This window comes from Palaemon carinicauda, chromosome 6, assembly GCF_036898095.1.
Source record: "Palaemon carinicauda isolate YSFRI2023 chromosome 6, ASM3689809v2, whole genome shotgun sequence".
In the NCBI taxonomy this organism is placed as follows: Eukaryota; Metazoa; Arthropoda; class Malacostraca; order Decapoda; family Palaemonidae; genus Palaemon; species Palaemon carinicauda.
Window position 1 is genome coordinate 9,488,652 of NC_090730.1, and position 12,500 is coordinate 9,501,151.

At 34.0% G+C, this 12,500-nt stretch overlaps 1 long non-coding RNA gene across 2 annotated transcripts in view; it reads right to left on the reverse strand.

Annotated features, from left to right (window-relative positions):
• LOC137642421 (uncharacterized) overlaps nt 1–12,500 on the reverse strand; it is a 151,121-nt gene that overhangs the window by 8,360 nt on the left and 130,261 nt on the right. The window contains exons 1-2 of one of the 2 annotated variants that reach the window (XR_011044779.1): nt 11,691–11,723; nt 3,319–3,418 (exon numbers count right to left, since the gene is read on the reverse strand). This is a non-coding gene — a long non-coding RNA (uncharacterized lncRNA). Of the gene's footprint in view, nt 1–3,318; nt 3,419–11,690; nt 11,724–12,500 lie in introns of those variants that run through there. The other variant, XR_011044780.1, reaches the window with a different exon arrangement.

Consider the following 12,500-nt stretch of genomic DNA (forward strand, 5'->3'; position numbering starts at 1 on the left):
TGAATTAGTCCAGAACTTACTTTATTTTTCATAACTACATGAACACTAAGCTGATTGCAGTTAACAAGGTTTTGTTTCTTCCTGCCAGACAACCTGAAGTTATGCAAAGTACTTTAAGACTTGTTTACAAGTTTTTCAATTCGGCATAATTTACCTTTGTATATTTGTACGTACAGCATAGACGCAATGTGTATAGGCATGTTGAATCTGATTTTCATTAGGTTTCCGGGTTTCTATGGAATACGAATAAATCTTAAGTTTCAGGGTCACGTACATTTAGACAATAAAAAGCTTACGTTAGCTAGATTTAACGTATACCACCTCAAAAATTAAATTATTTTGCTATGGACAAATTTCGTAATATAAGATTTGTCAGTAGTTATGAAACTCAAAGTACTAAGTGTATTTCAACGGCTGGGATTTATAGCATACTTTCTTGGAAAGTCAAGCATCAGCGTCATAGGGATTTTCGTTAACTTAGGACATACCAGGGTTAAAAGAATACTGGGAAAAGGCTACGTACCATTTACGTGTCGTCATATCATTAATGATGCTCTAAACCTAATTTGGTTAATGAATTCGTGCTATAAGACTTTTGATCTGGGGCCTTTGGAGCCATTCCACGTCCATTTCATTAAGGGTTAAACCAAGGAGTAGCACTTACTAGAAGAATGAATGTAGATAGCAAGATGGGAGGGTGTACAGATGGATAAAAAGCTAGTGCAGCAAAGAGCCGCGAGGACACTGCAAAAACCAGCAATACCTGCAGTGCAGCTATTCAATTATACTGACATCTGACCAATTAAATAGTGCGTAAGCTATTACAATAGTTAGCTTGAAAATTAACTAATATTTAGGGGATATGAAAGTATATTTCAGTCTCCGATAAATCCATGTGAATTCTTCATAGCTATTCTGTACACCTTAGCGGCTGTTCATTTTCACTCACTGCTACAGAGACTGATATATTCACGCTCCAAGGACAATTATACATTCAATGTCCTAAAGTCCATATCGTGGATCTCTTAATACGCATGGTTACTTAAAGCTCTGATGGCTCGACTAATTTCTAGAAATAATCCATTTTGGCTCAACCAACATCATTTGGACAGCATAAATGAGCTATAAAAGGCGAAGAAAGAGGTTGAAATTAACTAAGTACTTGTCAGCAGGTTTTCAAGATTAAATGACGCATGGCAGCAATAGAGGGTTATTACCCAACCAATAATGGATTAGAAAAATAGAATTCAAATATAGGCTGTAATCTACACAAGACAGTTTAGAAACTACGTATGCTACTTTCTACCGCAAACAGGGACAGGACTAAACTACAGCTGCCTCAAAATGCTTGAAAATAACCCGAATATAATTCAAGCTTCCAAACTTCCAATAAAGCTCAACGAGAGAGAGATTCAAGCTGGTAGAATTTTGTACCCAAACTTTACTAATTCCGTATTTTCAAACTTTTAGACTAGGAACAAAATCTAGCATATCAAGGTTTTCTATCCCAACCAGAGCTATGCAGGGCCAGTTGGAGGAAATTGATAGACAACGTCTATGACATGGCACAGCTCCCAATCAATTAACTATAGCTAGTTATACTTTCTCCAATTAACCTAGATGTTATAATCTAAACATCCAATAAAACAACGCTAGTTTAGAGAATTCAAGTTCATAAAATTCTGTAACAAAACCATAATTTTGTACTTTTGAACTAATTTTAAACTCAAATCTAGCAAAGATTTTATATCCCAACAAGTATGTTCAATATAACTACGTGCTCTGCATGGCATTTATGTTAACTTTTGTTGGTTACAAGAATACCATTGAACCGTACTTTATAAAAAAAAAATAAACTTTATTCAAATGTTCAATTGCAAAACCATAGCTTAAAATTTCTTATAATCAATACTTGATAAAATCAGGTACTTTTAGTTCATAGTTCAGGTACAATTATTTCATGCTGTAGTTTAGTTACTTGTACAAGATTTGATTCTTATTAAATTTAAGAAAATTTCATAAACTACTTTTATCAATAGCCATTACATGCATTGTATTTTTTTTCTGCTTATTTTGTAGCCTTACTCTACCATCTTTGCTACATTCAAATAGAAATCTTCATATCAGAATTCCATAGACCTTTTTAAAATGATTTTTTAAAAGTGGTTCACACTTTGATAACTACCAAAAATTTTCTTCAGTACCTTATTGAAGTACAACCAGCATTCCATAATTGAGTATAGCCAGTATTCTATACCTTATTGAAGTATAGCCAGTATTACATTGTTAGTATAGCCAGTATTCTATACCTTATTGCAGTATAGCCAGTATTCCTTCTATACCGTATTGAAGTATGACTAGTATTCCATAGGAGTATAGCCAGTGTTCTATAAACTTAAGTATATTAACTGTTCTATAACCTCTAATATACTAAAAATTCAAGGAGATAGCCACAGTATTCTATAGCCTTTAGTCACTATCTAAACCTTTTTAGTACAAACCACATAATTAATCGAGACTTGGAACAGCCATAGTATTCCATAAAATCTTTACTGTAACTATTCTTTCAAACCTCATTAGTGTAGTCTTAGTATTCCATAAACCTCATTAGCATAACAGTATTCATTGAAACTTCATTAGCATAGCATAGTCACACCATAAACTTCATTAGTATAGCCACAGTATTCCATAAACCTCATTGGTATAGCCGCAGTATTACATAATGCTCATTAGTATAGTCACAGTATTCCATAAACCTCTGTAGTATAGCCAAGTATTCCATAAACTATTAGTATAGCCAAGTATTCCATAAACTATTAGTATAGCTACAGTATTCCATAAACTATTAGTATAGCTACAGTATTCCATAAACTATTAGTATAGCTACAGTATTCCATAAACTATTAGTATAGCTACAGTATTCCATAAACCTCAATAGTATAGCCACTATTTCATAAACATTGTCAGTATAGCCACAGTATTCAGAAACTGTATTAGTATAGCCACAGTATTTATAAACCTTATTAGTATAGCCACAGTATTTATAAACCTTATTAGTATAGCCACAGTATTCATAAACCTCGTTAGTATAGTCATTATTCCATAACCATTAGTACAGTCATTTCCCATAAAATTGATTAGTGCAAGTCTCCAAATACCAAAGGGAAAAACTAGACACCGAAGAAATTAAAGTTTTTATTCAGGTGTTTACTGTTTAGTAACTACATTACATTCTTAATTTACAGGTTCAAAATCACTGTAGTTTCAAGGGCATTGCAGTTTTAAAGTTGTAGAATAGCAGCTTCCCTTTTTATTTACCTTCTCTTTCAGCAAGAAACCACTTCGTATACATCTACGGAGACTAGATACTTTCTTGATGAGACCGGATAAAATCTTCAAGAGACCGGAACACACAAGTCTGAAATTCAAAAGACAGCAATTAATATATGCATATGGAAAACTTGAAATAACTATCATTGGGAATGCCAAATTCAAAATTTTGACACTAGTCACGTATTTTACTAAAGCTTACTTGTTTTGGCATTAAGCTAGATATTTTGAAAAGTATATTTTAATGTATCTTCAATCTAGCATTAGTTCTTAAGTTAGAATGGACTTATAACCCAGCTCCCCATGCAAACTACGAATTATAAGTCATTTCTTAAATGTGGATCATGCACTGATCAAGTTTTTAATGTTTACAAATTAGCAATAAATTTAGCTGAATTACTCTACTATTAGGTATGTCTTAAAATTATCAAACGCAAAGTTGACTTTCATGGTAACTAAAGTAATCCACTATGTCCAAAAAAAAAAAAAAAAAAAAAAAAAAAAAAAAAAAAAAAAAAAAAAAAAAACATATAACTAGACATTTATTTTATGACTTTCCAAAATTATGGTAATTTAGCAAAACCAGCCTCTACCAAACAGACTTCGGGGATTAACTATATACTATTAGGAGTAAAACTAAATGAGCCAATAGGAAATTTTTACATGCAATCAACCACTGCTTTTTTATGAACAGACTTTTGGGCAACAAAATTCTCTTACAAGGATGCACTGTAACTTGATCTATACCGACCTTCAATTTTTCTCCCATTATAGCAAGTCCCACATTTTTTTTTTTTGGATATGTCAGATTTCTCAACGCATGGCACGAAATGCAATTAAATTTATACCAAATACTCAACTATTTTAAAATCTGTTAACTTTTCTGAATTCAATATAGTTTTAGGCAAGATTCTATGAAGGTTGCTTTACAGAAAGCTAATAAAAACTCCTTTTACGTTAAAATGGGCAGATTATAATTAAATCTGTCCAATGGCAGTCCGGCACATGTAATTTTAAAAATATTGGAAACCCACATGGTCACTTAAGAATTCACTAACCCTGAACCTAATAATTTATAATATTTCAAAGAATTTATGGAGCCAAGAATCAGCAACAAGTTTTCTAAATGACAAAACAATTTAACCAATAAAAATATCCACTTCAACTTCATACCTTAAACTCCATCCTATTGTCATTAATTACAATTAAGCATTTACCAACCTATCCTATAACTATTGAAAGCATTAGAAAAAATCCTTACAAGGGAACAATTTTAGATATAACGAGGCAATTTATGAAGCAAATCCAAAACTTCCATTCACCACTTCGTCCCTCGAGATATATAACTGAAACATGACATACTTTCAGGAATTAAAGCCACGTGATAAAAGGTTGTCAGTTTAGCCACCGAGAAGTGTACTTGGTCACAGTTTGCCCTATATAAACCCTGCACATGTCAATTGTATTCAAGCCATGATATATTTATAGAGTAACAATACTGAACTAAAGTTTCAGGAATCTTAATATTTTCTAAACCTTAATACTTCAGTACCTAATTTGAGTATTTAATAAGCTGCCTAGCGGTTGTTACGATACATAAAATTCTTTTTTTACTCATATGGTTACTTCGGTTCACTTAACTAATATGGACTAAGGACTAAATATTTGAATCCTATGTTCCTAAAAAACTTCATATTCATAAATACTCCAAGTTAACGCCGCTAATAGTTTACAAGCTGATGAGCATTACATTCGCTGTTTAAAACACAACTTTTCAAATAAAATTTTTGTAATTTTGCTCTACTCACAGGTGTTAGTCAAATAACCATTTAAATTTTTATACCATAAATAGAAATACAACCTTTAAACCTCTATTTAAAATGTCATACCAAGAATATGAAATGACTAAATCCTATGTCCTTCTTGAGTGGGGACTAAAAAGTCCAAGTATGGCAGCTATTATTCCTCCCAAAACGTACTAATCTAGCAAGGACAGTAAAGGAAATTATCCATCATTTAATGGCCACACTTCCATTGAATTTTTTTTAGAATTTCGCTCAAACCGGTACCTTTTCCAGTTATATATAAATTCACATTGCACTAAATTAAATTTGACGTTTATTCGTAATGGACATTTTTGTATTTAATACCTTTAATTTCTAGCCAAATTGAAGATTTTGGATTCACGAAATTTGGTTTAGCCTACACAGCAACCAAGCGCTGTAGTCTTAGTAAGTATTTAGGAAAATCCTGTCGTTCTCTGGAGTTAAAAGTTAAGTGTGTGTACTAATAGAGGAATCGTGATAAGAGGTGGGAGATATAAAGCAAGTGCAGCTAAATTAAGAAACGCTGCAAAGATAAGTATGGCCTACAATTACGATGCACGATGTGCACTGCGCGCGGTGTACACTGCCCACTCCAAAGTGATTCCAGAAATAAAAAAAAAAAAAAAAAAAAAAATTAGCGTTTTAACATCTATGGTTACAATCTAGTCATTTTATTAGTATCCGTGTCCCTAAAAAATGCGAGATTCTTGTGGGTAACAGGGATTAGTATGTAAAAACTGGTTTGCTTAGCACAGAGTGACGAGAAATTCATAAATTATGAAAAGATGGTTTATGTATGTGGTGAATTAAGTATAACCTTCAATTTCTATAAATTACCCCCATTTGTCTTCCCGCGGGTGGATAGCTTTGCTCGCAATTTGACTTTCAAGCAGGCTCTAGGCACATTAGAAAACTAACACTTTGATAAATTCTATTTCATAAATAGCCATGAAAATGGACGCAGTACTGCTGATAAAATTTACGCTAATATGAAATTAACAGTAACCGAAGTAAATTTATGGTCCTCTGGAGAGACTAGTGAGGAATGGAGAGTAAAATGACTAACCAGTCCAGGAAAGCATTATTACTTTAAAGGTTTAAAATGTTGAAAACTAAGCAATGATAAAGCCTTCAGAGCAAAAGATCCATAAGCGATCGCGAACAACGCATGCGCAGTAACCCAATATCAGCCTCGCAAGTGGAAATTACAAAGTGCTGTATGAAATTCTTAACGAACTTTGACCAATTATATTCATATGGTCGTACTGAACATAGCAAAGCTGTCAATAGCGCTATCTATAATGGCTAATTCCCGTATGGCTAGAAATTGAAAGTACTGATCTTTAATTCGGAAAACATTTACGACAGAGCATAGAATAACATTCCCGATTTAAGTTTAAAATTTGCTAATTGCAGTTCCGGTATATCCTTGCTTATTTTACCTTCAAAAGATTTAGTCTGACCTAATTACAGAATCCGGACTAGTATTAGATAGAAATGCCACAGTTTTATCTGATTAAAATGGACCAGTCTATCCTATCAACTGCAAGCAAAAGTATACCAGAACTTAAATAATTTAAACCAGTAAAGGAGTATAGTAAGACTAATAGTCACTGGCTTAACGAACTGGCATTAACTGGCGATTGCTTAACTTAGCATTTCAAGTAAAAACTGATGTAATTAGGGTCACCATACCTTGACAGGTAGCTTCAGAGGCTCTACATTAGATCTCCCAATATAATTCAATAATCTAAACTTCATGTAGCTACATTATAATTTGGCACTGCTGTGTCCGATATCCCGAGAAAAATTAGCTATTGGTTGTAGAAAATATTTGTCCCTCATTTTTTTTTTTCAATTGGAAGTTTTGTTTTATAGTCAATCTTAACAACCGAATATATGTTGAAAAAATCAAATTCTAACTCAAACGACAGTTAAAACTCCAATTACAAAGATTAGTTAACCATGGAGTCACCAAACAGTGAAACCAACAAATTTCAAAATTTATACTGTTCTTGAAACGTGGTTACGACCCCCCATTTCTTTAAAATATACCCTCACCAATATCATTCAACGTGGTTACGACCCCCAATTTCATTAAAAGTGATTACGACCCCCAATTTCTTAAAACTGACACTCAGCAATTTCATTAACCGTGGTTACGACCCCCAATTTCATTAAAGGGTTAAGACCCCAATTTCAAAAATAGAACATTTACCAAGTTCTTTAAACGTGGTTGCGACTCAATTTCTTAAAACTTTAGATCACCATTTTCTTGAAACGGTTACCACCCCCAATTTCATTAATAAATACGCTCACCAATTTAGTACAATTACGCTCACTAAGTTCTTGAAACGTGATTACACTCGCCAAATTAGAACAATTCCGATCACCAACTTCATGGAAAGTGATTACGCTCACCAATTTAGTACAATAACGCTCACCAAGTTTTTGAGACGTGGTTGAGCTCACCAATTTAGTAAATTCCGCTGCCCAAGTACTTGAAACGTGATAACGCTCACCAATTAAGTACAATTACGCTCACTAAGTTCTTAATTGTTACGCTCACCAATTTAGTAAAATTACACTCGCCAAGTTCGTAAAACAGTTACATTCACAAATTTAGTACAATCACGCTCACCAAGTTCTTAAAACGTGGTTACGCTCACCAATTTAGTACAATTACACTTTGCAAGTTCTTATAACATTGTTACGCTAACCAATTTAGTACAATTACGCTCTCATAGTTCTTAAAAAACGCCCATCAAGTTAGTAAAATTACGCACACCAAGTTCCTAAAATGTGATTACACTATCCAAATTTGTATAATTACACTCACCAAGTTCTTGATGTGGGTACGCTCACCAATTTTGCAAAATTACGACAATCACCAAGTTCCTAAAACGTGGTTACGCTCACCAATTTAGTACAATTACGCTCACCAAGTACTTATAACGTAATTACGGGGGGGCCCCAATTTCCTAAACCAATTACGGGGAGCCCCAATTTCCTAGACCAATTACGGGGGGCCCCAATTTCCTAAACCAATTACGGGGAGCCCCAATTTCCTAGACCAATTACGGGGGGCCCCAATTTCCTAAACCAATTACGGTGGGCCCCAATTTCCTAAAACAATTACGGTGGGCCCCAATTTCCTAAAACAATTACGGTGGGCCCCAATTTCCTAAACCAATTACGGAGGGCCCCAATTTCCTAAACCAATTACAGAGGGCCCCAATTTCCTAAACCAATTACAGAGGGCCCCAATTTCCTAAACCAATTACGGAGGGCCCCAATTTCCTAAACCAATTACGGAGGGCCCCAATTTCCTAAACCAATTACGGAGGGCCCCAATTTCCTAAACCAATTACGGAGGGCCCCAATTTCCTAAACCAATTACGGAGGGCCCCAATTTCCTAAACCAATTACGGAGGGCCCCAATTTCCTAAACAAATTATAGGGGGCCCCAATTTCCTAAACCAATAACGGGGCCCCAATTTCCTAAAACAATTACGGGGCCCCAATTTCCTAAACCAATTACGGGGCCCCAATTTCCTAAACCAATTACGGTCCCCAATTTCCTAAACCAATTACAGGGGGCCCCAATTTCCTAAACCAATTACGGGGGGCCCCAATTTCCTAAACCAATTACGGGGGGCCCCAATTTCCTAAACCAATTACGGTGGGCCCTAATTTCCTAAACCAATTACGGTGGGCCCCAATTTCCTAAACCAATTACGGAGGGCCCCAATTTCCTAAACCAATAACGGGGCCCCAATTTCCTAAACCAATTACGGGGCCCCAATTTCCTAAACCAATAACGGGGCCCCAATTTCCTAAACCAATTACGGGGCCCCAATTTCGTAACACAATTACGGGGCCCCAATTTCGTAACAATTGCGGTCCCCAATTTCGTAACAATTACGGGGCCCCAATTTCGTAACAATTACGGGGCCCCAATTTCGTAACAATTACGGGCCCCAATTAATACAACAATTACGGTCCCCAATTTCATACAACAATTACGGTCCCCAATTTCATACAACAATTTCGGTCCCCAATTTCATACAACAATTACGGTCCCCAATTTCATACAACAATTACGGTCCCCAATTTCTTTTTCTTAACTATTAGGGCCACCAATCTTACTGAACTATTAGGGTCGCTAATCTTTCCGAAACATTTACGGTGACCTAATTCCTTAAAGTAACGTGGCCAAAATTATGAAGTCCTATTTTTTTTTAACAATTATAGTCCCTTAGTTCTTTGACCAATTAGACAATTCTTTGAGCAATTACAGTCACTAAATTGTTGAACCAATTACGTGGCCCTATTCTTTGAACAATTACGGTCACTAAATTCATGAAAAAAATTTGCGGTCACTAAATTCAAGAAAAAAATTCACGGTCACTTAATTCTAGGAAAAACATTCACGGTCACTAAATTCTAGGAAAACAAATACGGTCACTAAATTCAGGAAAACAAATACGGTCACTAAATTCAGGAAAACAATTACGGTCACTAAATTAATGAAAAAATTTACGGTCACTAGATTATTGATAAAAAATTTCAGTCACCAAATTATTAAAAAAAATTTACGGTCACTTATTGAAAAAAAATTACGGTCACTATGTTCAGGAAAAATAAAGTCGCTAAATTCAGGAAAAATAAAGTCGCTAAATTCAGGAAAAATAAAGTCGCTAAATTCAGGAAAAATAAAGTCACTAAACTCAGGAAAAATAAAGTCACTAAACTCAGGAAAAATAAAGTCACTAAACTCAGGAAAAATAAAGTCACTAAACTCAGGAAAAATAAAGTCACTAAACTCAGGAAAAATAACGTCACTAAACTCAGGAAAAATAACGTCACTAAACTCAGGAAAAATAACGTCACTAAACTCAGGAAAAATAACGTCACTAAACTCAGAAAAAAATAACGTCACTAAACTCAGAAAAAATATAACGTCACTAAACTCAGAAAAAATATAACGTCACTAAACTCAGAAAAAATATAACGTCACTAAACTCAGAAAAAATATAACGTCACTAAACTCAGAAAAAATATAACGTCACTAAACTCAGAAAAAATATAACGTCACTAAACTCAGAAAAAATATAACGTCACTAAACTCAGAAAAAATATAACGTCACTAAACTCAGAAAAAATATAACGTCACTAAACTCAGAAAAAATATAACGTCACTAAACTCAGAAAAAATATAACGTCACTAAACTCAGAAAAAAATAACGTCACTAAACTCAGAAAAAAATAACGTCACTAAACTCAGAAAAAAATAACGTCACTAAACTCAGAAAAAAATAAAGTCACTAAACTCAGAAAAAAATAAAGTCACTAAACTCAGAAAAAAATAAAGTCACTAAACTCAGAAAAAAATAAAGTCACTAAATTCAGGAAAAATAAAGTCACTAAATTCTTGAAAAAATTACGGGCCCTATATTTAAAAGTACTGCTTGAAAAAATTATGGTCAATTCTTAAAACTTGCTATCACTAGTCGCCAACATTCATTCATTAATTATTTGGTCATCGTTACGTAAACTTCTCTGGTAATTCTTTTGAAATAGGAAAAATCCCCAACAACCCACCAGAAGTTGAACAATTGCAAGACCTATATAATTAGAAACTGATTATAAGCAGTAATTTAGGTTACTAATATTCTAAGCTAGAAAGATTAGCAAATACCAAACAAAGTGTTTACCAATAAGGTTTGGAAAATATGGTGCCCTACAGTTAACACTTTACAGAAAGTTCCAGATTCATCAAACTACTCATTGACCGCCTTCAGTATCACTTCAATACCAATAGTTGTACCATGGGAAACTACCGTCCAAGCCCATTAATTATTCAGTTTGATTGATTAGTCATTCTGAACGAAAAAAAAAGTCATTAAGTACTGGTTACAGTACTGGTGGATCACTACAATGTTGGGGGTAATTTATAACAAGCGAGTCATCACCAAGAAGCGATTTTTTTAACTATAAGTCCATAATACAGTAAAGCGCTAAGAAATATCTGTTGACAATTTCAGGGAGAAAATCGAACCACAGTTTGAAAATAATATGACTACAAAATAATGCCACAGTATTTCTAGCTATTCTAAATGACTAAGCACACCCAGAACTTCTTCTAAGAATTTATTTGCTCGCCTAAACTACGGGTAATTACGAACATACGAAAACTAAACCATTATTAATACTAAGGAAGTGATAAGCTGTTACAACGATCAACTTACAATTTATGTTAAGTTATAAGTTTCTATCCTAAATAAAAAGCCTACCATCATTCACATATGTGACCAATTCATGCGAGTAAATTAGAAAATCCAATATGACCAGAAAGCATCAAAACAATAATTTCCTATCCGAAGCCGATTGTTAAAAAAAAAAAAAAAAAAAAAAAAAATGTAAAACTCTGTAGCGTCCTCGTAAAAAATCACGTTAACAAAATAACGTCAGTCACTTATTTCACCTAAAAAGCGATAGAATCATTGAACAAAAAAACATACACTGTCTTACCGTCTTAACACCTCAGTACCTCGGGGGGAAAAGACTCCGGTCGTTCACTTGTGTCTAGATTTCAGCTTTTAAAAAAGCATGGACTATAGACAAACACACTACTGCCTTTATGTTCTTTGGGCAGCTTTGGGGTCCTTGGGGGGAAAATAACAGCGCCACCTACATTGGTTCTCGTTTTCTGTTAATATATTCTACTGAAAACAACTATTTTCCATCGTTGGGCAACTATATTAAATAAATTACTTTAGAATGAAACATGATTTTTACACATTAATTTTCTTTAACGCATATTTCCACAAGAACACTAGCATGAAAAATGAATAATCAAATTTGGTAGTATATGAATTAACATTGCATAATCCTGGAGATATATTATAAACTGAACAACACTGATCTCTTAAACACCTTGATAATCCATGAACAGGCCTAAGAGTATTCTTCAAAATGGCATAGATAAATCTGGTTCTCAATGTGATATAGGAACTGCCTATCATTAATAGCCTAACCTGATTTTGCCCTCGTCCAACACATTTTTGCTAAGATTTTTTTATTTCAAAATGAAAGTTCAGAAACAAGTCACAGAACTAATGAAACGTTTAGCAACTCTATTAGGCCTACAATTGCAATATTATGTGAAAATTTCATTGCTTTTAGAGAAAGTAAAGAATAAATCAACATAAAATAAATGTAAACGTGAATATACAGGAAGTTCTAACAGCTAAAAAAAGTATCTTTGCAGTAACAGAAGAAATGTACGTAATAAGCATGGCTCGAATCAGCCCACAAAAAGTGGCAGTCGGTATATACTTG